General features: G+C 38.6%; 1 pseudogene; it reads left to right on the top strand.

Annotated features, from left to right (window-relative positions):
• The first annotated feature begins 4,098 nt into the window (after positions 1-4,098).
• On the top strand, positions 4,099-4,243 carry LOC125964356 (uncharacterized; annotated as a pseudogene).
• The last annotated feature ends 10,495 nt before the right edge of the window (positions 4,244-14,738 follow it).

The following is a 14,738-nucleotide window of genomic DNA, read 5'->3' as shown; positions in this document are numbered from 1 at the left end:
GGAGAATCCTAATTGACAACAAAGATTTAGAATCAGAAGGAAATAAAATATGGTCATGCCACTTATAGAGACTGCAGTAGAGGGGAAAAAAAAGGCCTCCAAGGAGGTCCATCTCTCTCTCTTTTTGTGTCTCTCTCCTTCTCCCCTTTCAATAGACAGCTCCTAAACTTGTCAACAGGACATTAGAAATGACAAAAAGATTAAACAGACCAGGAACCCTGGTTTCATGTTTTTCCTAGCTGTATTGATCTATATAAAAATGTGATAAGCTGTTGGGACTTAATCTATATATCAAAACTACAAATACAGGCTGGTACTTCTCACTGTCAGAAACTCTGATGAAGAAAACTGTCCTTAACATCATAGAAAACTAACTGAATTTCAAAAGCAAGACAGGTTAAGTATCCTACTTCCACAACCCTAAAGGAAATATCTATTTGTGAGATACTATAGGTCAAACTGTAACAGTAACTATATTAATAAAAACCTAAGTATAAAAGTAATGTAAAAGAACAAAATTTAATGAGGGTTGCTGACCCAGCCAGACAAGCAAACATTGTATAAATAAAATAAAACAAAACAACAGTATCAGGCTGTAAGTTAAATCTATGTTGATGGGTCAATTATGAAGGACAGTGAAAGGAAGGAATTCATTCTTTACTTCTATCTTTTTTGTTGTTGGTGTTGTTTTTTGTTTTTTAGTTTTTTGCGGTACGCGGGCCTCTCACTGTTGTGGCCTCTCCCGTTGCGGAGCAACAGGCTCCGGACGCGCAGGCTCAGCGGCCATGGCTCACGGGCACAGCCACTCCAGGGCATGTGGGATCTTCCTGGACCGGGGCACGAACCCGTGTCCCCTGCATCGGCAGGTGGACTCCCAACCACTGTGCCACCAGGGAAGCCCCTACTTCTATCTTTGCATGACTAACTCTTCATCAGCTTTAAGGTCTCAGCTTAAATTCAGCTCCTCAGAGAGAACTGATTCTGTACACCTCCCTTCCAATATATTATTTCCAATTATGATGTTTTTATTCACAATAGTTGTCACATTATTTATTGATTTGTTTGTTCATTACCTGTCTTCATAAATGCTAAGATCCATGAGAGTCTGTTTCGTTAACTAATGTTTATGAGTAGCTAGGACAGTATCTGTTATATAGGAGATGCTCAGTAAATATTTCTGGATAATAAGTGAATCTTACTTAGATGAAGAAGTGATCTTCCATTCATAGTGTAAAAGACACTAGGTATCTTTTACGCAATGAATAGAAGATCCAGTATGCTAAGAAGAAATTTCCATCAAGACCAAGGTGAACCTGCTGAAGTTAGTTGACCAAGTGAATTCTTACCAAGCAAGAATGGGCCTCCAGGGCTTCCCTGGTGGCGCAGTGGTTGAGAGTCTGCTGATGCAGGGGACATGGGTTCGAGCCCTGGTCTGGGAAGATCCCACATGGCACGGAGCAACTGGGCCTGTGAGCCACAACTACTGAGCCTGCGCGTCTGGAGCCTGTGCTCCGCAACAAGAGGCCATGACAGTGAGAGGCCCGTGCACTGCGATGAAGAGTGGCCCCCACTCGCCGCAACTGGAGAAAGCCCTCACACAGAAACGAAGACCCAACACAGCCAAAAATAAATAAATAAATAAATTTATAAAAAAGAAAAAAAGAATGGGACTTCCACATTCAACATGGTCAGCTCACGATTCAGTCTTGGGCACATCATTCAACCAGGAAAACTTCATCTCACCTCCAGCAAAGACCTTGTTGACAAGAGTGATGGTTTAACTCAGCAAAAACAGATGAACTTATGGGATATTTGTTTATTACAGGACCTTCATTCCAAGATAAATCCTAAAATTGCTACTTATCAACCTCAAAGAACAATGACCAATCAAGAGTATACAGTAAGTGTAGATAAAATAGCCCTGATCTTGTAATTCCTTGAGGCCATTTTATTCATACCACGACTTAAGGTAAAGCTTTTCTCCAGGTTCACCAAGACCATAGTTAATCAGATACTATTATTATGAGAATAAGAGATAAAGAGAGAATGTATATCTTTCTGTGTATATGTCTAATCGGCCCCTTCTGATCTTCTAAAAATATGAATTCCAAAACCATTACTTTGTCCTTAAGAACTTCACATACGGAGCAGCAATATTTCTCTTTTTATGTAACAAAGTGAAAAAGAAAACAAGCAGATCTCTGCATCTGGAGCTGTTCAGAACTCACGGCTAGCCCTCAATGTTATTGCAGGCTGGTCTGATGCTCACATTCAGGTCATTTTGTTCTCCTGTTGGACATAAGCCGTCTCAGAGAACATCAACATAGACAAGGTCACTATGAGACCATGATGAAGTGAGACAAAAGCAAGGACACTGTGCAACACGCAAAACACAAGTCATCCCCTCTCATTACATGAGTGACTGCCGCTTCTCTACCAATTACAGCTCTGCCCCCTCTAGTCTTCCCTCCCTATAAATAAGAGGTACTGAGATACTCATTCACAGAATTTCCCTGTGTTCTCACAGAGTGAGCTCCCACTTCTTTATCACCTCCCCAAAATTTCCCAACCAAAGCTCAAATCATATAAGTCCTAACTCCCTTTTATTGAAACAACCATATTTCTTATCAAAGAAAAATTGCATAGGATAGAGTTAAATAGGCAAGAGAGACTTTATTCAAAACTATTGCAATAGGGAAGAGAGGTTCAACTCAACTCCACTAAAACAAAAATTAGGTGCCTTTTTAAGCCCAAGGTGAGCTAGTGGAAAAGTACTGGAGGACATTAGTTGGAAGTCAGTCAGTGTGATTAGACTATCTGTGTTTGCTGATTAGTGCTTCTCGAGGGTTGGCTCCTACCCTCCCACAGAGACTGGGAGATAGGGACACTATCTTCCCTGCTGATTCCATTTCAAAGGGATGGCTCCCAGGTCCTTGAGAAACTTATAAAACTGGCAAGAGGCTGGGAGAAGATTTACAGCTCAAAGTGTAGAGAAAGAATTCATAATAGCTAGTTTTCCCAAGTAACTGCTCTAAGGAAGGGAGGTCAGGGGCCTATAGTCAGAAAGAAGCCTACCTAAAGTTTAGTCAAGCTCAGGGGAATGTTAGGTTTGTCTTGTTAGTCCCCATGATGTGTGTTATCTCAAGCTGCAATTACAATAAACACAACTTGTTCAGCTATAGATGTGTTCCTCGTGTTCTTTGGCTGAAGGACATTGCCAAAAGCAAGAAAAAAAAAAAAAAGAGATTCAGTAACTGAAGAAAAATCATATCTTGTTTCTAACTCATGATTGACTACATTTATTCTATTCAAATTCAAGAAAAAATTTCCCCTATTAATATTTAGTATACAACTTCTTGGTACTTTGATGGATCCATTTCAAATAAGATGAAATGCATGTCTTTATGTACTCCATGGCTGGATCACATTGATATATTATTTGCCAAGAGCATATCTGGGGATTTTGTTTGTTTGGTTGGGTTTTTTTTTGCCTGAAACAAGTCCTCAGGTGTTTTTTTAAGCCAGTTTATTGTGCTCTATTGACATAAAGAAGCAGTAAATATTTAATGTATGCAACATGATGAGGTAAGTATACACCAGTGAAACCATCACCACAATCTATGTCATAAACATATCTTTCACTTCCAAAAGTTTCCTTCTGCCTTCATTATTTATTATTAGTGTGTGTGTTTGTGTGTGTGTAATAAGAACAGAACATTTCATTTTAAAACCACAAAATCATCAGATGTTCCAGAGTACCTTTAAAATATGACAGTATCTACTGAGGTGTCCTTACTGCTAAGGATATGATGATCTCCTAACATTCTGAATTCTTGAGAAATGTCTCATAACTCTAGTTTAATAAAATATATATTTTTTGTCCAATTTTACCAAGGCCATTAAAATTTTAGAAATGGCAGACAAAAAATATTTAGACCTAGGTCAAGAGTCCACAAATTACAGCTTACAGGCCAGGTCCAGCCCTTGTCTGTGTTTATAAAGTTTAAGTGGGACACAGCCATGCCCACTTATTAATATACTGTATATGGTGGCTTTTGAGCTACAATGACAGAGTTGAATAGTTGTGACAGAGACCAGCTGGTGTGCAAAGTCTAAAATATTTACTATCTGGCCCTTTACATAAAGGTTTGCCATGTTTACAACACACCCGACAGGAATCAGGGTTCATTGTGACAAGGGGCACAAAACTTGTGGCCTTCCTATGAACAGATACCCAACACATATCCCCCCTTCACCTGCACGTGGCTGCTGGGCAGGACCAGTGGGACAGGCCTCAGTACTGGAAGGAAAGCTACAGTATTCAGTGGGGGAGTTTGCCACCTGGAGCCTGTGCGGTCCACGTGTGGCTGGGCCATGAGTGGTTATAGGCATAAAGACTTTGAACCCCTCTCTTCAAGGAAAAAAGAAAAATAGATTCCGTGTATATGCCATTCTGGAAAAGGCAAAACAATGGAGACAATAAAAAGATCAGTGGTTGCCAGGAGTTTGCAGGGGAGGGAAGATGAATACATAGAATACAGAAGTTTTTATGAGCGGTGAAAATACTGTGTATGACACTATAATGATTTTATGTCATCATACTATCGTCGAAACCTACCATAGAACGTGCAACACTATTCACTTCATAAAGCGAACCCTAAGATGAACTAGGGACTTTGGTGATTATGATGTCAGTGCAGTTCAGCCTTAGTTTAAAAAAAAAGTCTTAAATAGAATTAACACTCAGGGTAGACTTTTTGGCAAAACCTTTGTTTCACTTTTATATATGTATACACATTATATATGTGTCTGTTGGACTGTAATGTAAAATGTGCTTTTTAGAATAAAAAAGTTTGCAGGTTACTGTAGTTATACTGGCAAATAAAAGCACAAATTAAAAATAAAAATAAAAAAATAAAAAAAAAAGGTTTGCCAACTCCAATTCTATGTTAAAAAGTGAAAATCATTTGCCAGAGACCTATTTAAATCCTTTTAAAAATATAAAATCAAGCATGATTATTTTTCTGCATCATGTTGCAGGGTACATTATCTCTCAACTTTTGATTTTTGTACCAATAATATACACTTTAATGCACACAAATTATTATTACTTCATCTAACTCTACCAAGAGAAGAGAGTGGTGCTTACGTGCTCTATGCCACCTCTAATGAGCTTTTACCAAATGCCTTTCCCAGCCTACTACTTTTATTTTTGTTTATTAAACAATGACTCCCCATCAACTTCTCAAAAACTGTCCTGGTTTCTCTCAAGTCTAGAAAAAATATGTACTAAAGACTTCTATTTTCAAAATCCTAATATGACTTTCAGCATGGCATTTTATGCGACATTACAGACTGAATTCTTGCCCTGGGTTTGCTGAGTTGAACATTCTGATTTCTCACTCAGTTATTATGTGAGAAAGAAGCAAACGTCAAACACTCTTGTGATATCAAACAGAGGTAGTAATGTTAGCCAACACCTCTTCAAAATGCTTGTTCCCTAATGAGAATACAAAAGGAAGAAGATAGACTAATCTTCCACAAGGGACGGTATAACATTAAAGGCAGTAGAAGCAGATGTACAGTCATGGTCTAGCACTGTTTTCAGGTCAATTTTCTTAGCACAATTTCAGGATAGTAGGTTTCCCTGAGAATTTCAGGACAGCTGCGGGTTCTGCCCCTGACAGTCTTCAATCCAAAGTCAAGAAAAAAACTGAAGATAGCCTTCTACTTTACCTTTAGGAAAAGTGAAACACTGTCACAACAGAGGTCAGCAAGGAAATAAAAGGTGCCACCCAAGTCACTATGCCGGAGAGCGGACATTTTGGTGAGAGAAGGGTAAGGAACAAAGTCACCTTCTTCTTCCCAGTTCTCTCCCTTCATATTACTCATGTGATACTATCTCAGAAGGCATTTAAAACAAAAGGATCAAGGAGAAAGGGGTCCAAAATGGTCTTCTCTAGGCATTCAGGAAGAAGAAAAAGAGGTGTAATCAAGGTCCCTCCAAGGATCCACTCATGCTTCCAGAGTAGGCAAATGCTGGGTGTCAAAAATGTGCCATTTTCCCCTTCAGATCCATACTCCACCCTTCACCAGGGTCTCCTCAGTTCCAGGAGCCTGACCATACAAACTACATCAAAGGGAGAATGTTGAGGGTTATCATAGGGAAGAATTAGAAGAGTTATCATTATATGCAAAGTCCACTGTGGCTTCAGAGGTTACAATATATACAGTTGGGGATCCTGCAGTAGAGAGGACAGAGAACAGATCACTGAGCTGGGAATTTGCTCTCCTGGTTCCCTGCTGGGTTGCCTCAGGCTGGCTCTTGAAACTGGTCCCTCTAAAACCTAGTTCCCTTACGGAGTTGATGATTAATCTCTCTATGCAAAACTTTATTCCTTTGCTTGTCTCCTCTGACCTCAATCCCTTTCTTGTTCTCTCTGACCTCAGTCCTTTGCTAACTGAAATAATCAACCAGAGTCAGATGACTAAGATTGCTGTTGTCAATCTTAATGTGCTAAAAATGCTGTTGTAGATATCATCATTCATGTACCACCTCAGGTTGTTTCTCCAGGGCAAGATGAGCTCAGAGACCCCCTCCAAGCCATGGACCACCTAGCCAGGGAATCATAAACCAGAGACATCCTGACTCCTGAAACCATGATTAGGAAATGTCACAAGGGGCTTCTCTGGTGGCACAGTGGTTGAGAATCTGCCAGCCAATGCAGGAAACATGGGTTTGAGCCCTGGTCCTGGAAGATCCCACATGCCACGGAGCAGCTAAGCCCGTGCGCCACAACTACTGAGCCTGCGCTCTAGAGCCCACAAGCCACAACTTCTGAAGCCTCCGCACCTAGAGCCCATGCTCTGCAACAAGAGAAACCACAGCAATGAGAAGCCTGTGCACCACAATGGTGAGTAGCTCCCGCTGGCCACAACTAGAGAAAAGCCCACGTGCAGCAACAAAGACCCAATGCAGCCAAAAATTAATTAATTAATTTTAAAAAAAGAAATGTTGCAAGACAATAATCCCAGTTCCTTTGTTCTTCCCCTTTAAAACATCCCTAACTCAAAGACCAAGATGGAGTGGGTCTGAGACTTGCCTCCCATGGCCTTGCTTGGGGCCCGTAAATCAACCCTTACTTTGCCACAAACACCTACCATCTGAGTCTGACTTTCTGGGCTACGGCTACATGAGGCTTTATTCGGTTACACGCTCAGCTCTAACTTAAGGTCAAATCTCCTCTCAAGACAGCTCTCTCTGCATGGCTCCTTCCTTCCAGATGGTAGTAACTGCCTCCTCTCTCTTCCCTTCAGACCTAGGAGCTGTCAGAGGTCCACTATACTAGCCCCTGTGTATTGCACTACTCCTTGTACTTTCTTTGAGCCCTTCCCACACCTTTACAAAAAGTATCTTTATTAAATCCCCCTTGAATACTATTAATTTGAGTGGGTATCTTGGAGCTAGACTGATACATGAGGTTGGATATCCTAAATAATAGTGTACTTTTGCCTGAAATGTGCACTTAAGCATGTATTCCTCAAGAAGCAGGCAATAATACTTACATTTAGAATGTATCAGATCTTGCTCTCTCCATCCCCTGAACCGTTCTGGTGGAAGTAACTTAGAGGATTAAGGAAACAGTTAATTCTCTACAGAACCAAGGAAGCTGCTGCGAAGCCCATGGTGAAAGAAAGGTGACTAATGCAAGAATCAGGCACAGGAAGACTACTACAATTGGCCATCTTGAAAGAGGTGTCACGAGGAGTAATGTTTAGCTCTTCTCTGATGAAAGAAAGACGCTTTCAGTTGTCTGAAACCCCTCTGATCACCAAAAAGTTAAAGAACAGTCATAGTTGTATAATAATATCTAAGGACACACTAGGCAGAGTATCACAGTTATGCCTATTTTAGAACCTGCACAACTCTGGCTAGGGGAAATTAGGGAAAAAAAAGTGTCAATCTGAACTAAGTTAAATTCTAAATTAGAGAATTAGGATAGTTTGGAGCTGGAGGAACTTTTAGTTTGAGATCCCAAAGCCAACCTGACTGCAGAATGCCTTCCACAGCACCTCTAAGAAGGGTTTAACAATAATTGGAAAAGTCGTCAGTGAATATAAATTCAATGACAGGAAGTCATGCCTTTCTGAGTGAGAGCTTTCCACCTGCTATCAACTAATTGCTAAAATATATATATGTGAATATATATATATGTGACTATGTATATATACATATATATGCATACATATATACACTAGCCTCTGAAGCCACTGAGTTTCCATCTAATGGTATCTTTTCTACTTCTTCCACATGAGAGTGCTCAAAATTCTCTCTCCGTCACCCCTGCATATCAATACACACCAAGCACACAGACCACATATACACATGCACTTGTCCTCTTCTCTGGGTAAAAATGTTAGTTCCCTCATCGTTTTCTCATATGGTATTTTTCTATAATATTTTCCCCATCCTGAGTTCTGTTCTTTAGACGTTTTTTGGTTTATCACTGTCCTTATTAAAGCAGCTAATCCCAGCACTATTTTTTATTCAGATAGAGTAGCTATTCTGGGAGTCTGTTGAAATGAAAGTGATCTGGATTCTATTATCCTTCATATTATCTATCTGCGCAGGTTCAATCTATCTAGTAACTGTCACTCTTTGAACACAGTCGTTCAGTTAGAGAGAACATCAAATCTAGGAATGAAGAGCCTATTTTCGTTATTTCATTTACACACCCAGAAATGTTTAAGCCACCTGAACTAAAAGCAGAAGGGGAGGTAATGCTTCCGACACATGGAAACTATTCCTGGACCCACACAGGAATGCCTGATTTTAAAGGTAGGGGAGGGTGTCTGACAGTGGGAGAGGACGCCAGCGAGGTAGCACCCGCCCTCACACACATTTTATTTCCCATCCCAACTATCACACAGGGACACCGTGTCTGAACCTCCCCCGCTGCCTATACCAGACACAGCTGGATTTGCTACAATATCTGCATGTTGCTTTTCTTTAAAGAATTCTTCAAAAATATCCCGTATTTCCAATTGCTTCCAAAGAGACCTGGGATTTTACAGATGTAAGCAATATAGAAATGCCACACAGAAGAGTGTCGAAGACTGTGTGTCTGGTGGTTTGCACGGTACAGGTTCTGAATGTTTTCACAAAAGTCGAGAGTCTTTATAAGAGCAAGTGCAAAATCCCAGACAGTTTGCGAGAAAGCCCCTTGAAAGGTCTGCCACCTTCATTGTGATAAAAGCTAACAGACGAAAGGATGAAGCATGTTACCAGCTAGGATTTCAGCTAGCTTCATGAGAATGAAGGACGCTAGAATGAATACCATTTTTGAATCTCAACGGGGAAAAGAAAAGTCCATGCAAAAATAAGGAACAACTTTTATAAGGTGAAGTCTCCACCTACAATTCTCACCTTTTGTCAGCTGCGCTTTCAGGTGACGGGGAGACCAAAACAAAACACTTTTAAAATATAGGTGCTAATCTGTGTGTTTACCTGTAGTTTAGAAAATTACAGAAAGAATCTGATAGAGGGCTTATTACCCTGCATAAAACAACTGCATAATGAGCTGATTATCAATCCTTGGTAAAATTCTTGGTCATAAACCTAGAAATATTTATAATTATCAAATTATACCTTATTCTTTCTTTAAAAAGGATTTGAAGCATTTTCTAGAGATAATTTTTCTTTCTCATAAAAGATGATTTTTTCTTTTTGCTGTTGTTAGAGGTATAAAATTCAGAAGATAGGTATAGTCGAGGTAAAATCATTGGGTCAATTAATGTAAGTTAGACAATTGAAAGCTGGACTACAAATTTGACTCTAAGCTTCGTGGGTGAAACCAAGTAGGAATGCAATAGGTTTGTGGCTAGATTCCAGTCTAGCTCAGCAGAACCTGAGATTTCCCTCAACACTGTCTCAGGCCTCGAAGGATGGGTAGAGTGGGTATATTCAGCCGCTACCCCTGTTCCAACCATAGGTTCTCTGTTGGTCTGACATGTTTTTCTTGAAGTCTATATGTAACTATATATGAAAATACGATACTGAAAAAAACTCTCCTCAACTATAAGTTTAAAAACATTCCAGGTACTGAGGAGAGATACAATTTTCATGCTCAATTTCATTCTGAAATTCATACAGCTATCAGAGAGGTAGAGCTGACATAATTTTCAACAACATCCCTACAATTTGTGCAGTAGGGATTTGCAAATGGCTATTTTTGCAACTTTTCTTGGTACCAAATGAGGGCATAATGCCAAAGAATTCTTTGGTAGCAACTCAAAGAAGAGTCAAAATAATATGACCCCAGCATATAGTTCTCAGATATTCGGACTTGAGTCTGAAAAAGGATGCAAATTTTAAATATCTAGATTCCTGGGGAATATACAACTACACTGCGTATCTTCCAGCAACGAATATTGTTTTTCATAATTAAACTTTTAGACCACTATGTTCAAGGCAATATTACCTAGGAAGTAGTTTTCTAGATTGCTTATAACTAGTTCATCCTTGAGTAGAAGGGAGGTTTCACATTCTCTAATCTAAAAAGTCCAAATTGGAATGCGTATCTAAATTAATGCCCCCTCCAATCACACACTCCAACAATGGACCCTGTGTGCCCCCAGGTACCCAGGCATTCTCAGGAAATGGTCATGACTCTTCTGCATTGGTCTCTGCTTAGATTGGAATTGACTTACGTTAACACATTCTTGGCCATAGAATGCACCTTAACACATTTAAAACAACAGAAAATATGTGCTCTCACAGGGAGCTCAGCTCAGTGCTCTGTGGTGACCTAGATGGATGGGATGGGGGGTGGGGGGGTGGGAAGGAGATCCAAAAGAGGGAGGGGATATATGTATACATATAGCTGATTCACTTCGTTGTACAGCAGAAACTAACACAACATTGTAAAGCAACTATACCCCAATTAAAAAAAAGAAATTATGTGCTCTCAGACCACAGAGAAACTGAACTAGAAATCAATAACAGAAAGATAACTGGAAAATCCAACGCTCCCCCCCAAAAAAAGGTTAAACAACACACTTTTAAAAACATATAGGTCAAGGAAGAACTCTCAATGGACATGTAAAAATATTTTGAACTTGATGAAAATGAAAGCACAACTTACCAAAATTTGTGAGAGGCAGCAAAAGCAGTGCTTAGAGGAAATGTTATTGCTTGAATGCATGTATTAGAAATGAAGAATATCTAGAATTCATAATCTAAGTTTTCACCTTAGGAAACTACAAAAAGAAGAGCAAATTAAATCCAAAATAAACAAAAGAAAAGAAACAATAAGAATTCAAGCAGAAATCAATGAAATTGAAAACAGTAAATCAATGGAGAAAAGCAAAGAAACCAAAAGCTGATTCTTTGAAAATACCAATAAAATTGATAACCCAGGCTAACTAAGAAAAAAGAGAGAGAGAGGACAAATTGCTAATATCAGATTGAAAGAGAGGACATCCCATGGACATTAAAAAGATAATAAAGGAATACTATGAACAACTCTATGCCCACAAATTTGACAACCTGGATGAAATGGACCAATTCCTTGAAAGAATCTGCCAAAACTCACATAAGAAGAAGTAAACAATCTGAATAGAACTATATATTATATATTTAAGAAATTGAATCAATAATAACTTTCCAAAACAGAAAGAACCAGGCCCAGATGGGTGCTTAAATATTTGGTAGAATTCACTGGTGAATTCTACCAAATATTTAAGGAAGAAATTTTATCAATTCTCTACAATCTTTTTAAGAGGATAAAAGCAGAGAGAATCCTGCCTAACTTATTCTACAAGGTCAGTGTTACCCTAATACCAAAACCAGACAAAGACATTACAAGAAAAGAAAACTAGAAACCAGTATCTCTCATGAACATACCTGCAAAAATCCTCAACAAAATATTAGCAAATTGAATACAAAAAAGTATAAAAATTATATACCACAGCCAAGTGGGACTTATCCCAGATATGCAAGGCTGATTCAACACTCAAAAATCAATTAATGTAATCCATCAAATCAACAAAATAAAAATCATACGATCATATTAATAGATGCATAAAAAGCATCTGACAAAATTCAACACCCATTTATGGTAAAAGCCCTCAGTAAACTAGGAATAGAGGGGAACATTCTCTGCTTGATAAAGACGGTCTACCAAAAGCCTACAGCTAATATCATACTTAATGATAAGAAACTAATTTTTCCCAGTAAGGCCAGGCTCAAGGCAAGTATGTCCCCTCTCACCACTCCTTTTTAACATCATACCAGAAGTCCTTGCTTGCAATAAAACAAGAAAAGAAAACAGATTGGGAAGGAAGACATAAAACAGTCTTTGTTTGCAGATGACATGATCATCTACATAGAAAATCTGAAAGAACTGACGAAAAACTCCTGGAACTATATAGCAAGGTGGCAGCATACAAGGTTAATACACAAAAGTTAATGGCTTTCATATATACTAACAATGAACAAGTGGAATTTGAAATTAAAAACACAATACTTACATTATCACCCCCGAAAGTAAGACACTTAGGTATAAATCTAACAGAATATATGCAAGATCTATATGAGGAAAACTACAAAACTGTGATGAATGAAACCAAAGAACAACTAAATAAATGGAGAGATATTTCATGTTTATGGATAGGAAGACTCAATATTGTCAAGATGTCAGTTCTTCCCAACTTGACCTATAGATCCAATGCAATACCAATTAAAATCTCAGAAAGTTACTTTATGGATATTGACAAACAAAAGTTACTTTATGGATATTGATTCTAAAGTTTACATGAAGAGGCAAAAGAACCAGAAGAGCCAACACAATACTGAAGAAGAACAAAGTTGAAGAACAGCTACCTGACTACAAGACTTAACTATAATGCTACAGTAATCAAGACCATGTTGTAGTGGTGGAAGAATAGACAAATAGATCAATGGAACAAAATGAAGAGCCCAGAAACAGTCCCTCATAAATATAGTCAACTGATGTTTGACAAAGGATTAAAGGTAATACAATGAAGCAAACATAGTTTCTTTAACAAATGGTACTGGAAAAACTGGGTATCCACATGCCAAATAAAAAAGAAGACGCTAAACGCAAACCTTACGCCCTTCACAAAATTAACTCAAAGTGAATCACGGACCTACAATGTAAAATACAAAACTATAAAACTCCCAGAAGATAACATAAGAGAAAACTTAGATGGCCTCCATGATGCCTTTTTGGATAAAACACCAGAGATCTGATCTATGACAGAACTAATTGATAATCTTGACTTCATTAAAATTAAAAACTACTGTTCTGTGATAGACAACATGAAGAGAATTAGAAGACAAGCTGCAGGCTGAGAGAAAATATTTGCAAAAGACACATCTGATAAAGGACTGCTATCCAAAATACACAAAGAACTTTTAAATACTAAACAATAAGAAAACAGGCAACCTAATTTAAAAATGGGCCAAAGATCTTAATAGACATCTAGCCAAAGAAGACAGACAGATAGCAAATAAGCATATGAAAAGTTGCTCCACAGCATATGTCATCAGGGAAATGCAAATTAGAACAACGAGTTACCACTACACACCTATCGGAATAAACAAAATCTGGAACACCAACAAAACCAAATGAGTATGTGGAGCAACAGGCATGCTCGTTCAGTGCTGATGGGAATTCAAAATGGTACAGCCACTTTGAAATAGAGTTTGGTAGTTTCTTACAAAACTAAACACACTCTTACCATAGGATCCAACAATCCTATTCCCTGGTGTGACCTAAATTGCTGAAAACTTATGTCCATGTAAAAACCCACACACAGATGTTTACCAGATTGCCAAAACTTGAAATTAGTAGGTGAATGGATAAACTGTGGCACATCCAGACAATGGAATACTATTCAGCCCTAAGAAAAAATGAGCTAGCAAGCCATGAAAAAATGTGAGGGACACTTACATGCATTTTACTAAGTGAGAAAAGCCAATATGAGAGGGCTACATGCTGCATGATTCCAATTCTATGACTTTCAGGAAAAGACAAAATTATGGAGACAATAAAAAGATCAGTGGTTACCAGTGGTGGGAGATGGGGGAGCTGAATAGGCAGAGCACAGAGGATTTTTAGGGCACTGAGAATACTCTGTATGATGCTTACAATTATGGATATACGTCACTATACATTTGTCTAAACCCATTGACTATACACCACCAAAAGTGAACCCTTAGGTGAACTATGGACTTTGGATGATTACGATGTGTCAGTGTAGGTTCATCCTTGATTAAAAGTGCACTATTCCGATAGTGATGTTGATAATGCGGGAGGCTGTGCATGTATGGGAGCAGGGAGTATATGGGAAATCTCTGTTATCTTCCTCTCGATATTTTTTCTTCCTCTCAATTTTATTGTAAACCTAAAATTGCTCTAAAAATAACATCTAAAACAAAACCCCACATTAAAATTTAAACATACCAGGTCCTTCATGAAGTTTCATTCTACTTAATTCAGTCCGTAAGTTTTGGCGTAAGTAGAGTATTGAGTAGAAAATGTGGTTTGGTTACTGATAAAGCTAGAGGTCAGTATGGCTTCATGGCTTGTCTATACAACAAAGGAAAAGGTACAATATTAACCCATCATAGTAGATTATATCCTGAAATCCAGAGCCTAGGAAAAACCCTTCATATACAGCAGTAGAATAACCTTAATAACCTAACAGGGTCA

This window comes from Orcinus orca, chromosome 4, assembly GCF_937001465.1.
Source record: "Orcinus orca chromosome 4, mOrcOrc1.1, whole genome shotgun sequence".
Lineage (NCBI taxonomy): Eukaryota > Metazoa > Chordata > Mammalia > Artiodactyla > Delphinidae > Orcinus > Orcinus orca.
This window is presented reverse-complemented; position numbering and strand designations above follow the sequence as displayed.